Raw genomic sequence first — 11,409 nt, 5'->3', positions numbered from 1 at the left:
GACCCGCATAGCATGCGCGAAAGAGTAGAGAGGGTCACGGCAAAAACTGGACGCACTTCGTGTACAAACTGGACAAACTCTTTCGGAGTATCAGAGTTTCGGACGAGAACTCATTTGTTACACGGCCAACTTCAATGTTTTTTAAACTTATTTGAACTCCGGACTTCTTTTGTGTTCAGTATGCAGCATTCAAAGCAACGTCATCAATTTCCAACATGTTCTGACATCATTTGTTGTTTTTCGGTCATTTACCTAATTGTTTTAGAGAGCTAAATGACCATGAAATTGAAAATCACTACGAAATGAATCCTGAAAATGTTGAAACTTGGCATGGTATCATCATATCACCCGCATAGCACGCGCGAAAGAGTAGAGAGGGTCATGGTAAAAAGTGGACGCACTTCGTGTACAAACTGGACAAACTCTTTCGAAGTATCAGGGTTTTGGACGAGAACTCATCTGTTATACGGCCAACTTCAATGTTTTTTAAACTTATTTGGACTCCGGACTTCTTTTGTGTTCAGTATGCAGCATTCAAAGCGACGTCATCAATTTCCAACATGTTCTGACATCATTTGTTATTTTTCGGTCATTTACCTAATTTTTCAGTATCCAGCATTCAATTTCCAGAAGAAAATAAATAGAAGAAAAGAAATAATGCAGAAAATAAAAAAACTATACAAAAAATTACTCAAAAATAAATAGAAGAAAATAAATAATGCAGAAAAGAAAAAACTATATAAAAAACTACTCAAAATAAATAGAAGAAAATAAATAATGCAGAAAGGAAAAAACTATATAAAAAATTTGTTGGCGCGCTGCCCAGTGGGCCTGCCAGACCTAGGGTGTGCAAATGCAGGCCCAGAAGGGCCAGCAGGCTCACAGGGCAGCGCGCCCTAATTAATTAGGCCCAGAAGCCTGCTATATAGAGGAGTTCGAAGAGGTAGCCGCGGCTGGGTTTATAAACCAGTGCGGCTGCCCTTCGCCCGACGAGGTGGGACTAAACATTGGGGTGGCAGCGCGAGGCCTTTAGTACCAGTTGGTCGCTCCAACCGGTACTAAAAACCACCCTTTAGTACCGGTTGGAACCACCAACCGGTACTAAAGGCCTGCTCTTCCCGCCTCTTGGCCTAGCCAAAGTTGGCCTTTAGTACCGGTTGGTGGCTCCAACCGGTACTAAAGGCCTCTCCTATATATACAACACTTATGAAAATTCAGTTAGATCTCCCCACTTCTTCCGTCTCCAACCTCTCGTGCGCCGCTCAAACCCGTCCTCGCCGCCCGTCGCCCGTCGTCCGTCATCGTCGTCGCTGTCCCCGCCGCCGCCCGTCGTCGTCGCCGTCTCGCGCCACCGCCGTCCATCGTCGTCCCGCCGCGGTCCCGTACGGCTCTCACTCTCGCGTATACCCGCCGCGCCGCCGTCCGTCGTCGTTGCACCCAGCCCGTATGGCGGCGCCCCCGCCCGTACGTACGCCGCCGCCCCCGCCCCGTACGCCGGCGCCCCCGCTCGTATGTACGGGGCGGCGGCGTACGGGGCCACACACATGCATATATACATACACACACACACATACACACACACATACACACACACATTTTTTTACTTATTTTCTGTTTTTTAGAAAAGTTAATTAAATGATTGAATGTTAGATGAATTAGCTAGAAAGAAAATTGTCGAACTAGAGATTTGAACTAGTTGAATAATTAATATAACTAGTTTATTTTTAGTAAGAAAATTATCGAACTAGTTTATTTAGGTATATGAGATTTGAACTAGTTCAATAATTAATATAACTAGTTTATTTTTAGTAAGAAAATTGTCGAACTAGTTTATTTAGGTATATGAGATTTCAACTAGTTCAATAATTAATATAACTAGTTTATTTAGGTATATGAGATTTGAACTAGTTCAATAATTAATATAACTAGTTTATTTAGGTATATGAGATTTGAACTAGTTCAATAATTAATATAACTAGTTTATTTTTAGTAAGAAAATTTAGGTATCTGAGATTTGATGATCTAATTAAAATATTATTTGTTAATGAGTTTTTCTGTTTATTTAATTTTTTATATATTTTGAGTTTATATAAATGTTAGATTAATGTCGAATATTAAATGAATTAGATAGAAAAGTTAAATATATAATAATGTCAATTGTTAGAGATGAATATAGTTAGATATATTAATGTCAAATGTTAGATAAATATATATTTGGCTAGATATTAATTAATGTTAGATAGTAATAGGTGTTTAATGTTTCACCTATATGAACATAGGAAATGTCATCTGACGACGAAAAAGATTTCATTATGTGCGAACACTGTGAAGACCAGCGCGTCCTATGCGACAGAAATTTACTTGTTGATGGTAGGCGCTTCAGCATCAAGCTGGATGAGACATTCGAAGTTGATACAGTAAGTCACTTTGGCAATTATTATTTGAATGCAAAACTTATGCTTCATTTGCTTCAACTTATAAATTTAAATTTTCACTATTCTACTAGTGCATCCCCTGCCATGCAAGAATTTTTGTCTTGGATAAGATAGGTTTTAATGCTACAGATGATATGGAGGTAAAGAGAGTTTACTTGAAGACGGAGCATGGGTATACTTTCAACGTCAAATTATATAATGGAGACACATACACCCATTTTGAATGCAAAACTTGGCAAGCACTATGCAAGGCTTATGCATTTGAGTCTGGTATGATTGTCACCTTTGATATTCGTCCGAAAGATGATATTGAAGGTAATATAGACATCTGGGTCGATGTGCAAACACCTCCAGTTCTACCATTATGTGAGTTTTTCTCAACCATGCATGCATATGTTTATGTCTTTGATACAGTTTATTCAAAAATAGTTGACAACTAATTTGTATTGTCAGCTTATTTCGGTTCAAGCAAACATGTCCGGCGCTTGGTAGACAGGACCTACTACTGCCCCGGGGCTCAACTAAACTGCGAGGAGATAAGTCATTATGTTTCATGGCTTGAGGACCTTAATACTGTCAAGACAAAAAAAATTCCTGAACTTAGAAATGTTAGTACTCAAAACGTGCGACCAATGGTGATCGTATTGAACTACGGTCACATCTATAATCGAAAGATGGTAAGATTTTAACTATTTGTCCTCAATTAGTGCATCTTTTGCATACATTATTTTTGAAGCTAAACTTTCATTGCTTAGTATATTAATTACTATACGATGTTCTTCAACAGGGACTTCCGATGACAGTTGTGCCTCAGTGGATCGAGACTAAAGGTGACATGTCAATGGTTAGCTTACGGCCAAGATATCCTACATTGCACATGAGTGCATTCAGGATTTCTGAAAGCGAAGAATGCTTAATAGTGAAAGATTGGAGCAAAATTGTTAATGATCGCAGAGAAGTACTAGGGGGCAGCAAGGAGAAGCGCAACCCAAGATTAGGAGACAGATTCATCTGCATGCTCCAGTATGATGAATCAGGAGAGCTATACATGTTCTATGCTATTCTACCTGAGAGGGAGCAACACTAGTTCATGTTCTTAATTAGTGTCTCATGTTCGTGTCCTGAACTTCGATGTTGATGATGATTATGTTGAACTCGATGATATCTTTGCTTCTGTTAGAAAGTGAATGTTTCCTCTTTAAGCTAGCCAGTGTTGGTGATGATTAGATAGCTAGCGGTAATGACTATGATGATTAAATAGTGGTAATTAGACGACTGCGATGATTTTTAGCTAGCTAGAGTTTATTTATTTATTAATATGCAATGATGATGATGATGATGACGACGACTACAACTCATTATAACATAAAACAATCCTAAATTAAATTGATAACACAAATTTAATTGAAAAATACAAAATAAAACAAAAACTCACAAACATTTAGCACCGGTTGGTGTTACCAACCGGTACTAAAGGGCTCCCGGCCCCCGGAGCTGGCTCGTGCCACGTGGTTTCCCTTTAGCACCGGTTCGTGCTGAACCGGTACTAAAGGGGGGGGAGGGGGGCTTTAGTGACCACACTTTAGTGCCGGTTATGGAACCGGCACTAAAGGGCCTTACGAACCGGTGCTATTGCCCGGTTCTGCACTAGTGCCAGAAAATCCTTTACAAGAAGTCGGAAGAACTTTAAATGTTCCTTTTCACGTGATTCACTTTCATGCAAGCTATGAGCTTCCTTAACGATAGAGTCATTAACCTGGATAAAAAGGAGCATTTGCTTCATCACGAAAGCAACATGAAGTTAAAGAATTGTAGGAGACGTTGTGCATGCTGATGAATAGAACAAATTGGGGCTCTCAGTGTCAATTTACAGTACGATATGTCTATATATGAAAAACTTCGACCATTGGTGATAGAGGGCTATAAGTGCACAATCAGATAAAGAAATCTAGCATTTCATAACAAGAGGAGATTTATTCATGCTTGATATAGATGCTCAAAAGAAAAGAAAAGAAAGTACTAATATTGACAAGGAAGAACATCACATGCGAGAAATAAGGAAGGACAAGGTAAGCTCACCATCTCAGCCTTAAAATCAATGTAATGTTGCCTTAAGAATAATGTTAAATCTTCATTGGGATTTGATAGTTTTCTAGGCAATAAAGGATACATGAGATTCTCCAGACTGCAAATAATCACCTCACAATCCGGAACATGAACATGTAGACATGTTATTCTCTGAAAATGCACATAGTGATCAATATTGTTCATCAAGACATAAGCTACAAGAAAGATTACCAAGTATGCTAACCAGGTTCATATCAATTATTATTTTATATTCAGCATTCCCCACAACTAATTTCTTCTCAGAACCACAGAGCTCGGTGAGCCTCTTGGCTAGTTGATCGTCAATAGCTTTATTCGTGGTGTCAATGGGGGAAGGCACCGTCTCATTTTTTATGAATTCCTCCAGACTCTAAGAAATAAACACAGAAGAGAATTAAAAGTTTTGTCAAATAAAATGCAAGTTTCCAAATATGAAAGAAGGCAGGGAAATTTAATAGCCATGCATCAACCATAAAATATAGTGTCCCATGAATGTTCATGTGTACAATTCTCTCAGTGGTGCTCCCAAAATGTTCATGCCTAGAGCTAGATGTTAGTACTTTCCAAAACAATCCATTGTGCCGTTCTTGGTAGGAGTACATCATCAGGGCTCATTCATCCCTAGCTAGGTGTAACTACTCACTTAGTACAAAATTAACAGTTGTCTGGACACCTGGAGAAAGTGCAAAATGGCACGAAAACCAATGGTAATGAGGTCGAGCAGCTTGATTCGACTTCTTATCAGTTAAATTGCAAAATAATAACTAGCATTTCATGGGTTACCATTTATGTTGCACCCGTTCGTCGCAACAAAAATTTGACAATAAACACTGGTGAAACATTGCAGCGAACTTTGGAAAGTCTAGAGTTGGCAACAGAAGGCATAAGGAAATATGGCAAAAAATAGTAATAAGAGAGTAAATGTGAGCAGTACTAACAAGCGGTGGTAAGAATTCCCAGAAGTTCTGTAGAATAAAAAAGAGAGATCGATTAGATGATCTTGAATTTCTCATTGACGACAGCTAAAACCCAAGGAGCATCTGCAACGAAAAAAAGAGTACCTTCACTGGATCATTGAGGTAGGCCCCATCAAAAGAGAAAATTGTGATGCCAGTAGGTGCTTCGTATAGCAGCATAGCCATGTCTCCTGGCGAGAAACCAATTAACCAAACAAACTTAAGCAATTGGGTGTTGGCCCTGCAGGCTCGACGTCGAGTACTCGCGGCGGCGAGTACAATGACAAAAGGCAAAGCTGGCTTCTCCTATCGATCCACCCACGCAGTGCAAAGCTAGGCTCAAGCTAGCTGTTCTGCTCTCGATTCTTTGGACGTGAACTAGTTGTATTGTATCTACTAGTAGTGCTTCTAGCCGGAATTGACCTAATCGTTCTACTGGTGACTAGCAGCGATACAGCACGCAACACAATTGGATATCCATACTGATTCGCGACACAACTTTACAAGGGGGGTATAGTTAGGTACATATATATAGCAGCTAACCAACAGGAGCTAGCCTACCCGGTGCCCAACAGTCCTAAACGGACACATACACACATGTAATTCAGAGTACACGTATGGAATACTTACTTCAGTCGTGTTTAATAACACCAACAATGGGATTACACCTTCGATCTGTTCCGTGCGAGGAAAGAAACCCAAGACGCCCCGCCTAGTTTTAGCAATTGATTTCCTGGAGCGGAAAGTGTCTCGCCGCATGAACGAGCCTCTCTAGGGTTTCCTTTCTAAGTTTCTAACCCTCACGCCTCACGGCTCCAGATTTCTATTATAGGGAGAGAGAAAGAGAGAGATCTGGCGTTGGAGGGGTCGTCGCTGCCGGCGTCCAAGTTGCTGGGTATCGATCGGATTGTTTGTGGGAAAGCCTTTGGAGAATCAGGGAAAGTCCAAGGTGCTGCTATATAGATAGATCACGTTGTGTTTGGACATGGGCTGGCCCGGCCGACAGGCCTGTTCCACGCGCTACTGTGCGTGCTGGGCAGGGTTTATGCCGCGAGCGGCTGCCATGGTTGTGGCGACCAAGTGTTGAGACGACTACGAAACGGTGGGACACTACCGCAAGAGAATGGACGGGGATGTTGTGATGATGACGACTACGAAACGGTGGCCATGTTGCGACGGTCGCAACCGCGCAATGATAATGTAAGGGAGCGGACAGAGCTGTTATTCCGATTTCCGACCACCATCGACATTCAACAACGGCGCGTGTCGATAGCATGGTGCGACCGTGGCCTGGTTTGCTTCCACGGCGTGGCGATGTTGCGATGACAACGGTGACCGGGCCGCTTCAGCGATGTTGTGAACCTCGACGACTGCAAAAATGCTGCATGGCATGTTGCGGCAACTGCCTGGTTGCTTGGACAACATAGTGATGGTGTGTTTCAACGATGTTGCGAAGCTCGATAGTTGATGGATCTAATGGTGCGAGCGAGCCGACATTGTTGCAAGGCTAGTGCGACGCGTCGATGCGGAACCGGTGAGACCGCGCACGCGATCGTCGACACCGTTGCTGCCAAGGGCGGGAAGTCGATGCTGGATTGGCGCCGTCGATTTCACCTTTTCAGCCGTTTCATTTGTGTTGCAAGCCTCTGCCCGATGCTCCGGGGGTCACTCGCCAACGAGAGTGACAAGGATGACTAGCGGCCGGCAAGGTGTTTCGAGGACCACTCACCGGGTGGATCACCAAGCGGGAGATTCAATGCTCGAAGTCACTAGCGCGGTGTTGCGAGTCTGTTCGCTGATGGGAGCATCGGTGATGCGAGATTGCTCGTCGGCGGGAGTATCAATGCTGGAATGGGGGTGATATATTACGAATCATTCATCAGAGGTCCATGCTTCCAACTGTGCCGCGAGGCTGGGGGTGTCAGTTGTGAGTCGGCGAGCTGACGGGAGAAGGGGTTGTGTTTGTGTTATGATGGTGGTCGTGAGGTGAGCAGGACCAAAGCAGCAATGCAACATGCACGGAGTTGCAAAGCGGACAGATGGCACAAGCACAATCGAGCGACTACGTGTTTGTAATCAGACGATGATGGACATGGCCAAAAAACCAATTGGTACAATCGGATGGCGCCTAGCGCCTGACTTATATTATAGTGTGAAGTTTGTTTTGTTTATTTGATTATTTGTGAAGTCGAAATCTTTCATCGACATCATGATGCAGATATTATGATTCGACAACGTACACTTTTAGGGGATCATCCCCGGCCCAAGTAAATTCGTCGCTCAAGGCTTCACATCTTTTTGGGTGGGCAAATCAAGTGGCTTTCATAAACCTTCATTGATAACTGTGTGGGTGAAAGCATGGCAAGATCGTTGCTCAGGTCTAATTCCACTCTCTTTACCAAAGTTTTGGGTGTTTTCGTCCTGGAGAGATTGATACCGTATAGAAGATGTTTCTAAAAGATCCCATAGTAATTCTTAGTTATATGAGTTACTGTATTTTTTGGATCTTACATCCAAAACAGTGTACTTGTAATAGTTCTAAGTATGAATAAATTACAGGTGTTTCTCAAGAAAAAGTTCGTTGTGAAGAACCTCTTAGTCTCCTTCTCCTTAGGGTTTTGGTGACTCTTCTCTTTTCCAGGGCCGCTGCAATTCTCGCTCGGGCTGATTAAGAGGTTATCCTCACATCGCTTACTGGCCTTTGTAAGGTGTTGGTGGAGGATAGGCCACCAGCGCATTGGGCCGATAACTCTGGGTTGTTAGAAGGGAGAGAAAGGTTTGGTGGAATAGTTCATTGTATTGCTTGAGCCTCGTGGGCATATATATAGGAGTACAATGATCTACTTGGAGTACAAGACAAGCCAGAACAAATCCTAGTCTATCTCATCTTTCCTAATAAACATTATACTCAACATCCCCCCGCAGTCACAACGGTAGCGACGCAGACGGTGAGACTGGAGAAGAATCCGAAGGCAAGCCGACGGACACCCCCCACAGTCGTAACGGTCGACGCATCGCGGAAGTCGTGGCTGGAGTAGAAACCGACGAGGTTGCTCAAGCAGGCGGTAGCCCTTTGTGCCTTTTGTCGATTTAGCTGAGAGCATGGGTGGTGGAGTCGTGGTCGAGGTAGCCGTGCGAAGAATGTCATGGTCGATGTCGAGTCGGGGTGGCTGATGTCGAGGAAGTCGCAGTGGAGCCGCGGGCGCAAGGGGCGCCGAGTTAGCATGGGCGTAGTGGTGTCGAAGGAGTGGTGCATCGGGAAGAAGATGTTGTTGACGACGCGTCGCGGCGGGTTTGCCAAGCCCGGGAACACATCATGGACGAAGGCACGCACCGGTGTTGCTAGCACCGGCATGTGTAGATGGACAAAGACAAAGTTGACGAAGCGCCGCATCAGGCTTGCCAGGCCCGGGGACACGTCGTGGACGAAGGCATGCGGCGGTGTTGCCAGCACCGGGCATGCGTAGACTGGGACCTGCACGAGCTGTACGCCATGTCGAAGAGGTCTGAGAGGCCAGCAGAGAAGGACTCAACGACGGTTGCGGTGCCAATCGGCGCGGGGCCAATGTCGCCCGCGGTTGTCGGAGTAGATGAAGCGGTCGGGGTAGATGACGGCGACGCTGGCGACGAGCTCGTGCTGGACGAAGATGAAGGGGGTGGACGGGCGGCGGTGGCGGCTATGGAGGTAGCGGCGGCGGTGGCCAAAGAAGAGCGGCAGCGGCAGCCTGACGGCGGCGGCGGCTAGGTTAGGAGTACGGCGGTGGTGCTCGAAGTAGGCGAAAAACCCTGACAGCGTGACGAAGACCGGCGCGGACAGTGGCGTTCTCGCACCAAGGGAGACGGCGCGGCGCATACCACGGGAGGTAGACGCGCGATGATGGCGGAGTGGACCGCGGGCCATGGTGCTACGGCCCGAAGGGGCAACGCAGCGGCGGCAGGCGGGTCGGGGCGACAGCGGGAAGACCTCGGGGCGGCGGCGAGGACCGCGGGCCGCAACGCTGCGGCCCAAAGGGGCGACGCAACGGCGGTTTGCGAGTCGGTGCAGCCGCGGGGACGGCCTCGAGGCGGCGGCGGGAACCGCGTATCGCGGCACTACGGCCCGAAGGGGCGACACAGAGGCGACGCATGAGTCGATGGAGCCGCGAGGAGGACCACGGGGCGGCGGTGCTACGGCCCAACGGGGAGACGCAGCGGCAGCCCGATGCTCAATCGGCGGAGAGGTGCGCGGTATTCGGGACGATCTTCACGGAACCTACGGAGGCGCCGTAACTGACAGGCCACGTGTAACGCCCCGAGACCGATGTGCCAGGTGTCTTCCAGTTATTCGCCGATGTTGCCATGTTATTTGCTTGCGTGTTGCATCTTGTCATGTCATCATGTGCATTGCATCATCATGTTTTCAAAACTTGCATCCGTCCCGATCTCCTCGTTCCGTCTGTTGTCCGTTCTGAGCCCAGACACACTTGCACGCGCCCGCGGCATGTCCAAAATATTATTTTTTTAAGTGGCGGGAAAATGTTCTCGGAATGAGATGAGATTTGACGTGTGGTCTTATTATAGTGTAGATAGACCGCCTGTCAAGTTTCATCGCATTCGGAGATCGTTTGATGCCACAACGGATAAATATAGCGGCAATAGTAGCCGGTTTAACGTCGGACGTTTTCGGTCTCCGAAAACAGTCGTCGGGCCTCCCTCTCTTCTCTTCTCTCAGCTCGAGACCGTCTACACAGCTCACTACCTACCGCCAGGTCCGACCCAACCTCTCTCGTCAGCCCGCAGCCCCCCTCGCGCGCGTCCGAAAGTTGTCCCTAACCGACCCGGACTGGCGCCACCATTGTGTCCGGATCATCCCCGAACATCTACGAAATGTCTCCATTTTCTTAATTGGGCTTCCTAACCTATTTATCTGAGACCGTCTGATTTTGATCGGAGGGTCCAAACCTAATCCGATTATCCCTATATATATAGTCCACTCCTAGACTATTTTGGACAAACCCTAAAACCTAGGAGTTTGTCCCATCGCCGCCGCCACCTGACCAAATCCCCCCTCGGGATCTCCCCTGACCGATCCACTGATCCGGCCTTCTCCCCTCGATCTACGAGATCCACAGCTTCTCTTTCTGCAGCCTCGCGTTCCCCTCCACGAGCTCAGCCCCGAGCCACTCCCGTGCCCTATGGCCTCCGCCCGCGCCGGAGCTTGCCGCCGGTGATAGCAGCAGCAACACCGACCTCCCCTCCTCCTTTTTCCTCCTCGGTCCCCCTCTCTCTCATGCTGTCTCTCTCTCCTTTCTCGTTGGACAGGGAGATCTCCATGGCCACGGAATGGAGCTCTGCCTCCATGGATCCTCGCCGGTGCCCCGTCCTGGACTCCTGGTGCCATCCCATGCCCGGGGCCGTCTTTGTTGCCTCCTTCATTGCGTCGCCAGCCTCGCTCGTGCCCGGATCCAGGAGCCGCGCCAAGTCCGCCGCCGTCCTCTGCACCGCCCGGATCTCCTGCGACCTCGAGACTCCCCTGCTTCATCCTCGCCGCCGTTGGTGCTCCGGTCGCCACCGCCATGGCCTCCAGCTCCGCCCGTGCGCCTGCCTCGCGAACTGCATGCGCCGCCACGCCTCAACTGCCCGGATCCGCCGCCGCACCATCCTGGAGCCCCGCCAAGTCCCTGGAACCGCCGCGTCGAGCCATCTAGCGCCTCCACAGCTAGACCCCGGCGGATCCACCTCGGGTGCCCGCTGCCGGGCCTCCTTGCGCCAAGTCCCTGCGTCGCTCCCGCCTGCTTCGTTCACGCGAGGGAGACGAGCGCCTCGGCCGCCCCGTTGACCGCATCGCTCCCTGTTTCGCTAGCACTGGCCAGCCTCGCCTGCCCAGATCTGCCCCCTAGGCCACTTTCCTCGTGTGCGTGTGGGCCGACCAC

The sequence above is a fragment of the Triticum dicoccoides genome, chromosome 2A (assembly GCF_002162155.2).
Source record: "Triticum dicoccoides isolate Atlit2015 ecotype Zavitan chromosome 2A, WEW_v2.0, whole genome shotgun sequence".
NCBI lineage: Eukaryota > Viridiplantae > Streptophyta > Magnoliopsida > Poales > Poaceae > Triticum > Triticum dicoccoides.
The sequence above is the reverse complement of the archived record's forward strand: the minus strand, read 5'-3'. Positions refer to the sequence as shown.